Source organism: Hemiscyllium ocellatum, chromosome 15, assembly GCF_020745735.1.
Source record: "Hemiscyllium ocellatum isolate sHemOce1 chromosome 15, sHemOce1.pat.X.cur, whole genome shotgun sequence".
Classification (NCBI taxonomy): Eukaryota; Metazoa; Chordata; class Chondrichthyes; order Orectolobiformes; family Hemiscylliidae; genus Hemiscyllium; species Hemiscyllium ocellatum.
Genome location: NC_083415.1, coordinates 44,741,589 through 44,751,238, shown reverse-complemented (window position 1 = coordinate 44,751,238; position 9,650 = coordinate 44,741,589). Strand labels below are relative to the sequence as shown.

General features: G+C 40.6%; 1 non-coding gene across 1 annotated transcript; it reads right to left on the bottom strand.

Moving 5' to 3' along the window:
- Positions 1–6,627: 6,627 nt before the first annotated feature.
- Positions 6,628–6,699, bottom strand: trnag-ucc (transfer RNA glycine (anticodon UCC)). Its single transcript has one exon. It is a non-coding gene; the product is annotated as a tRNA-Gly (tRNA).
- Between the last annotated feature and the right edge of the window lie 2,951 nt (positions 6,700–9,650).

The window sequence follows — 9,650 nt, the reverse complement described above, 5'->3', positions numbered from 1 at the left end:
AATTGACTTCACATTTAGCAATCTTTTGAAAAATCTCTTGAAACATTACTTAGAGCCATAGAGATATATATATAACATGGAAACAGACCCTTCAGTCCAACTTGTCCATGCTGATCAGATATGCCAACCCTATCTAGTCCCACCTGCCAGCACCAGGCCCCTAATACTCCAAACCCTTCCTATTCATATACCCATCCAAATGCCTCTTAAATGTTGCAATTGCACTGACCTCCACACTTCCTCTGGCAGCTCATTCCACACACGTACCACCCTCTGTGTGAAAAAGTTGCCCTTAGGTCTCTTTTATATCTTTCCTCTCTCACCCTAAACCTATGTCCTCTATTTCTGGACTCCTCCACCCCAGGGAAAAGACTTGGTCTATGAATCCTATCCATGCTGCTCATGATTTTGTAAACCTCTATGAGGTCACCCCTCACTCTCTGATGTTCCAGGGAAAACAGTCCCAGCCTGTTCAGCCTCTCCCTACAGCTCAAATCCTCCAACCCTGGTAACATCCCTGTAAATCTTTACTGAACCCTTTCAAGTTTCACAACATCTTTCTGATAGGAAGGAGACCAGAATTGCATGCAATATTCCAAAAGTGGCCTAACCAACGTCCTGTACAGCTGCAACATGACCTCCCAACTCCTGTACTCAATACTTTGACCAATAAAAGAAAGCATACCAAATGCCTTCCTCACTATCCTATTTGCCTGCTACTCCACTTTCAAGGAGCTGTGAACCTGCACTCCAAGGTCTCTTTGTTTAGAAACACTCCCTAGGACCTTATCATTAAGTGTATAAGTCCTGCTAAGATTTGCTTTCCCAAAATGCAGCATCTCACATTTATCTAAATTAAACTCCATCTGCCACTTCTCAGCCCATTGGCCGATCTGATCAAGATCCTGTTGTAATCTGAGGTAACCTTCTTCGCTGTCCACTACACCTCCAATTTTGGTGTCATCTGCAAACTTACTAACTATACCTCTTATGCTCACATTCAAATCATTTATATAAATGATGAAAAGTAATGGACCCAGTACCAATCCTTGTGACATGCCACTGGTCAACTCTCTGAACAACTCTCTACCACTACCCTCAGTCTTCTACCCTTGAGCCAGTTTTGTATCCAAATGGCTAGTTCTCCCTGTATTCTGTGAGATCTAACTTTGTGAACCAGTCTCCCATGGAGAACTTTGGCGAACACCTTACTGAAGTCCATATAGATCATGTCTACTGCTCTGCCCTCATCAATCTGCGTTGTTACTTCTTCAAAAACTCAACCAAGTTTGTGAGACATGATTTCCCATGCACAGTGCCATGTTGACTATCCCTAATCAGTCCTTACCTTTCCAAATACGTGTACATCCTGTCCCTCAGGATTCCCCCCAACAACTTACCCACCACCGACGTCAGGCTCACTGGTCTATAGTTCCCTGGCTTGTCCTTACCACCTTTTGCTTTGCAACCTTTTAACCTGAGCTTTAACTTTTCTCAATCCCTTTTGCCATCTTGCCACACCGTCACATGCCATCTCACAATAAGATGGTTGACACATAAACAGAATATATATATACTTTATCTCGTGCCACCTGATTTCAAAATATACTGACAGCTGCTTTGTGGAATTTTTTAAGGTCTTGTGTTCATTACCTTTCAGACTACTGTGAAAACTCTACAATAAAATCTATGTCATAGAGTTAGAAATAACAAACATTGAATAATACTTTGGTGGTGCAAATTATAAATATCACATTAAATCTCTGAATTTTTTTAATGAATAAAATTTCACTATTCAAACAACATTTCTGGCAACCCATACAAAAATGGAATTATGTTTCCAAGCTCATACTCAAGAAGTGGTTTTTATGTAAAATGCCTGGGGTGCAACTGTATTTTTCTCGCCAACTGTCAATTCTAGGAGATTACTCTTAATAGGAGCTTAACACTGCTTTCTTAAAACAAATATAACAACACACTCTTTTGCACAAGTGAGTAGTGAAAACAAGGCAACCTTTTTGTCATAATGCAATGCATTCCATTTATTAGCTCAATAAACGGTGAATAAAAAAAATGGTCACAAAGAGAATAATAGATATAATGTTCTCTTGTTCATCTGAGGCATAGTGCATCTCTAGAGTCCCACTTCAGACTATTAAGTGTATAGCATCATTTTCCACTTGACTAACTAGTCACATCCCCAACAAATGGAGTCAGCTATAGGTCACGGAGCATAAAATCACTGCCTTCTGCATCATCTGTGTGCAGCTACTCCAGTGCTTCCAACTGACATTTTCATCTCAAAAGTCATGTTTGCAGTGCAATTATTTCTACTGCAGTATTAACAAATCAAAGATGAAATCAAAATTCAAATATAATATACGCTAACAAAAACAGCTCGCATATCTTCTCGAAGGCAATGTTCATTTTCATATTTAGTCATAGTATAAAGTTAGAAAATAAAAATTTCGAAGTCAGTATAAGTTTAAACTTGCCATTTTTGTAATCACTGCAATCTAAATATGTCAATGTATTTACAGTGCTTCAGGTTTTTTTCTCTCAGAAGTGGAGTAGATTGCTATGCAAATATCGGTCTTCTCTTCATCTACTTATCTATTAATACAACTTTTAAAAGAATTACTAGCTTGCTATCGCAATTAATTTTGTTAAGCATTTTTAAAGCCTTTAATGAATTATATGTCAAGAATTTCTTTTAAAAATGTGTGGTATTTCCAATATTTAATAAAATTGTAAATTTTGTTTTACAAGTTGTAAAAAGCCTTGAAGGTCTTTAGAGTTCGAGAAGACAGAAAATATTTCAGAATAATATCAGGATCTCAGACCTTCTGGAAAGGTGCAGCACATATGTGGAAATTTATGTATAATTATATCATTCATAAATATATATATATTATATATGTATGTAGAAAATACATTTAATGCTTTATAATGTAATGCTATTTGCGATTAACTAATATTATTATTATATTCTATCAATCATAACAAGTGTTCAGGCATGATGCCATAGTACAGGAGTTGGGAGGTCAATTTACAGCTGTACAGGACATTGTTTAGGCCACTGTTTGAATATTGCGTGCAATTCTGGTCTCCTTCCTATTGGAAAGATATTGTGAAACTTGAAAGGGTTCAGAAAAGATTTACAGGGATGTTGTCAAGGGTGGAGGATTTGAACTATAAGGAGAGGCTGAACATGCTGGGGCTGTTTTCCCTGGAGCATTGGAGGCTGAGGGGTGACCTTATAGAGATTTACAAAACTATGAGGGACATGGATAGGATAAATAGACAAAGTCTTTTCCCTGGGGTGGGGGAATCCAGAACTAGAGGGCATAGGTTTAGGGTGAGAGGGCAAATATATAAAGGAGACATAAGGGGTAACTTTTTCACGCAGAGGGAGGTACGTGTATGAAATGAGCTGCCAGAGGAAGTGGTGGAGGCTGGTACAATTACAACATTTAAAAGGCATTTGGATGGGTTTATGAATATGAGGGGTTTGGAGGGATATGGACAGGTGGGACTAGATTGGGTTCGGATATCTGATCAGCATGGATAGGTTGGACCAAAGAGTCTGTTTCCATGCTGTACATCTCTATGACTCTATAACCCAACTTCAGTGTTTTTGCATTGCCACCTGCTGATTCATGAAACTTTCCTACTTATACTTTCAGTAGCTCTGAATCACAAAACAAGTGCATGCTCAACCAAAGTGCAGTGCATATTATTGTTATTCCCTGACAGTTATCATAGTTTTATCTTCCCATCAGACTGTGCTTACCTCATGACTGTTACTTCTATGGCAGACTGATGTAATAAAATAATTTTATGTGTTGGGTGGCTGGAACTGTTGGCTGTAAAGACAATACAGGAGCCTGGGTGCTGCAGTGAGTAAGAAAGGCAGTAGGCACAGGAAGAGCAGGGATACTGTTGGAGAGTCTGTTCATCTGTTCATATTCATGAAAGTCTGCTTCCATTAAAATTGTCTCTCAACCTAAAATGTATGTGATATAGCTAGATTTCTAAAAAAAAAGACCATTTCTGGGTGTAGGTTTGCTCGTTGACCTGGAAGGTTCATTTTCAGACATTTCGTCACCATACTAGGTAACATCTTCAGTGATCCTCCGGACGCAGCACTGCTGATGTTTCCTGCTTTCTATTTATATGTTTGGGTTTCCTTGGGTTGGTGATGTCATTTCCTGTTCTTTTTCTCAGGGTTTGGTAATTGGGATCCAAGTCAATGTGCTTGTTGATAGAGTTCCGATTGGAAAGCCAGGCTTTGAGGATTTTTCATGCATGTCTCTGCTTGGCTTGTCCTAGGATGGATGTGTTGTCCCAGTCTTAGTGGTGTCCTTCCTTATCTGTATGTAAGGATATTAGTGAGAGAGGGTCATGTTGTTTTGTGGCTAGTTGACGTTCATGTATTCTGGTGGCTAGTTTTCTGCCTGTTTATCCAATGCTGTGTTTGTTACAGTTCTTGCACGGTATTTTATAAATGACATTAGTTTTGCTTGTTGTCTGTATAGAGTCTTTCAAGTTCATTAGCTGCTGTTTTAGTGTGTTGGTGGGTTTGTGGACTACCATGGTGCAAAGGGGTCTGAATAGTCTGGCAGTAATTTCTGAAATGTCTTTGATGCATGGGAGAGTGGCTAGGGTTTTGGACACTGATTTCTCAGCAACAAACCCAAAGAAGCAGACAAGAACCCTAGCCACTCTCCCCATACATCCAGGACAAGCCAAGCAGAGACATGCACGAGAATTCCTAGAAGCATTGCACTGCAACAGGAACTCCACCAACAAACACATTGACTTGGATCCCATTTACCACGCCCTGAGAAAAAGAGCAGGAAATGACATCACCACAGGAAATGACACCACCAATGCAAGGAAACCCAAACATATAAATAGAAATCAGGAAACACCAGCAGTGCTTCATCCAGAGGCTCACTAAAGATGTTATCGAGTGTGGTGGCGAAACTTCCAGGTCAACGAGCAAACCGACATCCAGAACCTCAACCTGAGCTACAAATCTTCTCAAAACTTGCTATGTCCATTTCTATTTAGGAAATTGCAGATGAGTCATTTCGCTTTCTATAAATGAAAAGCCAAATATTTTAAAATGTAGGGAAAAAAATTGAATTAGGCTGGTTGGGCATGGGAATCATAAGTGGGATTACCCAGACCAGCTAATAATGATGAACTTTGTGCTGGCTCCTAATGATAGTCCAGTGTTAAATTTGTGACTGAGCAGTTGCACACCTCAACAGTAGTAACAAGCTGCAAGGCAGTTGTGTACTTTAATATCCTGCACTTCTTAAATAGCAAAGTGCATTGTGTCTGTAGCAGGTACTGCAAATGGCTGAGGGAGAGTTTATGAATAAGAGTAGAATTAGCACAACAGACAAGAGAGTATGCTCTAAATCTTTCTGATATAGCACTGGAATGTTTGGTGCAGAAGGTTGATAAAAGAGAGAAATCCCTTTCCCAAGGTAGTCAGGAGATCCTCCAAGTATACTTTCCAAAGGCAGATAATTTTTGTAGTCAACGTGCAGTCTGCTCCTGAGGAACCTCTCACAAGTGGTCAAGTTCATGGGATTCATCTTCAAATGCCATATGAATCCAACTAGACCATTAGACTCCACACTGTTGAGATCATCATACCCCTTTCACTCACTTACCAACAATTAATTGCAGAGATGATAAAGTCAGCCATATAGTTGATATTAAAAAGAATAGCTATCTGCTCTGCAATGGTATCAGTGACTTGGTTGAGTGGGTGGAAGAGTCTGGAGGAGCGTGAGGTAATGCATTTTGGAAGTGGTGAGGAACAAACAAAACAAAAGAAGATAGAATAGATGGGAGGATATCACAGGGAAAAGGAAGAGAGAGACATTGGATTGCACATCCATAGTTTTGAAGGTGGAAAAAAATAACAAATGGAATACATTCATTTATTGGATGAGACATACAAAACAAAAGCAGGGATGTAATAGTGGGACTGTATAAAATGCTGGTTAAGCCACAGCTATAATTTTGTTTAAAATTCTGATTATAGAAAGGACATAATTCACCTCGAATGAAAACAGACCAGCTTGAAATAAATGTTGCCTGTGCTTGAAAAATTCCAGTTATGATGCATGATTTGATGGTTTAGGAATTTTTTTTCTCAATGAGAAGGCAATGGATGACTTAAATGAGGTGTATAAGGTAATGAGAGATCTAGATGGAGTAGACAGAGAAGACATTTTTACCCCAGCAGAGAGATGCACAAATTTAAGATGATTGGTTGAAGGATTAGATTAGACTTACAGTGTGGAAACAGGCCCTTCGGCCCAACAAGTCCACACCGAACCGCCGAAGCGCAACCCACCCATACCCCTACATTTACCCCTACCTAACACTACGGGCAATTTAGCATGGCCAATTCACCTGACCTGCACATCTTTGGACTGTGGGAGGAAACCAGAGCACCCAGAGGAAACCCACGCAGACACGGGGAGAACGTGCAAACTCCACACAGTCAGTCGCCTGAGTCGGGAAATGAACCCGGGTCTCAGGCGCTGTGAGGCAGCAGTGCTAACCACTGTGCCACCCAGAAAAAAAAAAGCCGCAGCATGCGATGGCCGGGAATCGAACCCGGGTCAACTGCTTGGAAGGCAGCTATGCTCACCACTACACCACCATCGCAAGCGCTGAGGGGTGATAGAGTCATAGAGATGTATAGAATGGAAACCGACCTTTTTGTCCAATTTGTTCATGCCGACCAGATATCCTAAATTGATCTAGTCCCATTTGCCAGCATTTGACCCATATCCTCCTAAACCCTTCATGTACCCATCCAGATGCCTTTTAAATGTTGTAATTGTATCACCATCCACAACTTCCTCTGGCAGCTCATTCCATATATGCACCACCCTTTGTGTGAAAATGTTGCCCCTTAGGTCCCTTTCAAATCTTTCCCCTTTTACATTAAACCTATGCCCTTTAGGTTTGGTCTCCCCTACCCTGGGCAAACTATACCAGGCCATAAGTCAGACCACAGTTCAAATATTCTGAACATCTTTAGTCCCCTTACCTCAGGAAAAAGATACTGACAGTAGGGGCAAGGTTCAGACAAGGTTCACTCTGCTGATACTGGATTTGGAGGGATTGTGTTATGAGCAGAAGTTGAGCAGATTGGGCTTGTACTCATTAAGATTTGGAGGAATGAGAAGAGACATTATTGAAACATAAAATTCTTAGGACAGTTTGAAAGGGTAAATGCAAAAGAGTTGTTTCCCCTTGCAGGAAGATCAAGGACTAGAGGGAATAATCTCAGAGTAAGGGGTCATCTTTTCAAGACAGAGATGTGGAGGAATTTCTTTTCTCAGGGGATTGTGAATTTACCACAGACAGCTGTTGAGGCTGGGACATTAAATATATTGATGGCTGCAAAAAAACATATTTAATCAGTAAAGAAATCTAGGAGTAATGAGTATAAGGCAGGGAAGTGGAGTTGATGATTATCAGATCAGCTATGATCTTATTGAATGACGGAGCAAACTCCATAGGCTGAATGATTTGCTTTGGTTCTGGCGTTTTATGGTGTAATGCTCTACAAAAACTGATGATGTAAACACAGGACATGACTTCATGCAGCCTACCTGAAACAGGATTATAAACAAACCAATTGACTCCAATTATCCCTGAAGCCACTGCAATTTAGCAAGACCTCAAGGATTTAATGCAGTATGGCTTTCAGGCACCTTAGAAAACCATCCATTAAATATTGTCGGTTTAACCAGTGTCCTCCTGGGAGATGAGCTGCCCAGATATTGCTGCCCATTGTCACTGGGTCAGGTCCTGGAGTTTGCTCCAGGAATTAGGATTTTTACCTTGATAGAAAATTCTGGTTGTTATTACTAATTATCTACATAGGATATGGAATATTACAGCGTAGTACCAGGCCCTTTGACCTTCGATGTTGCGTTGATTTGTGCAACCAATCTGAAGCCAATCTAACCAATACTGTTTTATTTTCATCCATATGTTTATCCTATGACCATTTAAATGCCCTTAAAGTTGGTGAATCAACTACTTTTGCAGGCAGTGTGTTCCACACCCCTACTACTCTCTGAGTAAAGAAACTACCTCTGATATCTGTCTTACATCTATCACTCCTCACTTTAAAGCTACGTCCCCTTGTGCTAGCTATCACCATCCAAGGAAAAAGCCACTCATTGTCCACTCTATCTAACCTTCTAATTATTTTTTATGTCTCAATTAAGTCACATCTCAACCTTCTTCTCTCTAACGAAAACAGCCTCAAATCCCTCAGCCTTTCCTTATAAGACCCTTCCCTCATACCAGGTGACATCCTAGTAAATTGGCTCTGAACCCTTTCCAAAGCTTCCACATCCTTCCTATAATGCAGTGACCAGAATTGTACGTAATACTCTAAGTATGGCCGCATCGGAGCTGCAACACAACCTCGTAGCTCCAAACTCAATCCCTCTACCAATAAAAGCTAACACACCATATGCCTTCTTAACAACCCTATCAACCTGGGTGGCAACTTTCAGGGATCTATGTATATAGACACTGACACTGAGATCTCTCTTCTCATCTACACTACCAAGAATTTTACCATAAGCCTAGTACTCTTCATCCCTATTGCTCATTCCAAAGTGAATCACCTCACACTTTTCTGCATTAAACTCTATTTGCCACTTCTCAGCTCAGCTCTGCAGCTTATCTGTGTCCTTCTGTAACCTTCAACATCCTTCGGCACTGTCCACAACTTGACCGTCCTTAGTGTCATCCGCAAATTTACTAACCCATCCTTCTACACTCTCATCCAGGTACTTTATAAAAATGACAAACAGCAGTGGACCCAAACAGATCCTTGCAGTACACCACTAATAACTGAACAACGGGATGAACATTTCCCATCAACCACCACCCTCTGTCTTCTTTCAGCCAGCCAACTTTTGATCCAAACCACTAAATCACCCTCAATCCCATGCCACCATATTTTGTGCAATGGCCTACCATGGGGAACTTTATCAAACGCTTTAGTGAAATAATCTGTCCACAGATACTCTTAAGCTTTATCAGCACTTTCTAACTATATGTCAGATTTTCAGCATCTAAATGCTTGGCTTTTGTAATGAAACCAAATTTGTTTCTTGGTGGGGGCATAAATGAGAATAACAAACATTTTATTTTGTAATTTCAGTGCTATTGCAATCCTTATGGCTGATAAAGATAAAACTACTAGAGTACCACTGAATCACAGGTGTGCCATTCCATTGGAGAGATCTATCTAGTAGTGGGTTACCACACTTTGGATGAAGAGAGAAGTTGAGAAGGACAGTCCTTCATTTGTAACCTCAGTTGGTGTTGGAATTGAATCCACACTGATAGCATCATTCTGTATTACAGATCGGCTATCCGGTCAACTGAATTAATAGCTGAAAATGTGTTGCTGAAAAAGCGCAGCAGGTCAGGCAGCATCCAAGGAGCAGGAGAATCGACGTTTTGGGCACGAGCCCTTCTTCGGGAATGAGGAGAGTGTGCCAAGCAGGCTAAGATAAAAGGTATGGAGGACGGGCGTTGGAAATGCGATAGGTGGAAGGAGATTAAGGTGATATGCCGGA